Source organism: Octopus bimaculoides, chromosome 18 (genome assembly GCF_001194135.2).
Source record: "Octopus bimaculoides isolate UCB-OBI-ISO-001 chromosome 18, ASM119413v2, whole genome shotgun sequence".
In the NCBI taxonomy this organism is placed as follows: Eukaryota; Metazoa; Mollusca; class Cephalopoda; order Octopoda; family Octopodidae; genus Octopus; species Octopus bimaculoides.
Genome location: NC_068998.1, coordinates 6993484 through 6994235, shown reverse-complemented (window position 1 = coordinate 6994235; position 752 = coordinate 6993484).

Sequence of the window (752 nt, the reverse complement as noted above, 5' to 3'; positions counted from 1 at the left end):
AAGCACAGTTGGAGCTATGCAGCAAGAAATTGGCTTCCTTGCCACATGTTTCTGGGTCCAGCCAGACTGCATGGCACCTTCGGCAAATGTGTATATTATAGCCTCAGACTAAAAAGAAACTGAAAAGAAGCCCATCGTATATGTGTGTGCATGTGTGTGTGTATGTGTATGTGTGTGTCAGTGTGTGTCCCCAATCTCTGCTTGACAACCCATGTTCATGTGTTCACATTCATTTACCTCCCGGTCACTTGGGAATTTGGCCAAAGAATAAGTATCAGGATTAAAAGAGAAAAAGATTAGTACTGGTGCCAATACTTTCGACTAAAAAATTCTTGGATGTGGTGCTCCAACATGGCCACAGTCTAATAATTGCAGCAAGTAACACATCAGAGATAGTATTCTGTGTGTTTTATCATAAAAGTACATGATTATCCCCATCAAAACATTATGCAACAGAAATCTATAGTATTCGTCTAATGAATGCTTGCATTCTCTTCATGTACATTAAATGAAATAAACTTAATCAAGGAAACTGATAATTACTTGTTTTCTTTTTTTCCGTATAAGCAGTTAAGCAGGCATAAGCAATTGGAATACATACATACATATATATACATGTGTGTGTGTGTATGTGTGTATACAGTCATATATTTGTGTGTATGTATGTATGTATGTATATGTATATATGTGTCTGTGTAAATATATATATATATATATATATATATATATATATATATATATATATATATATA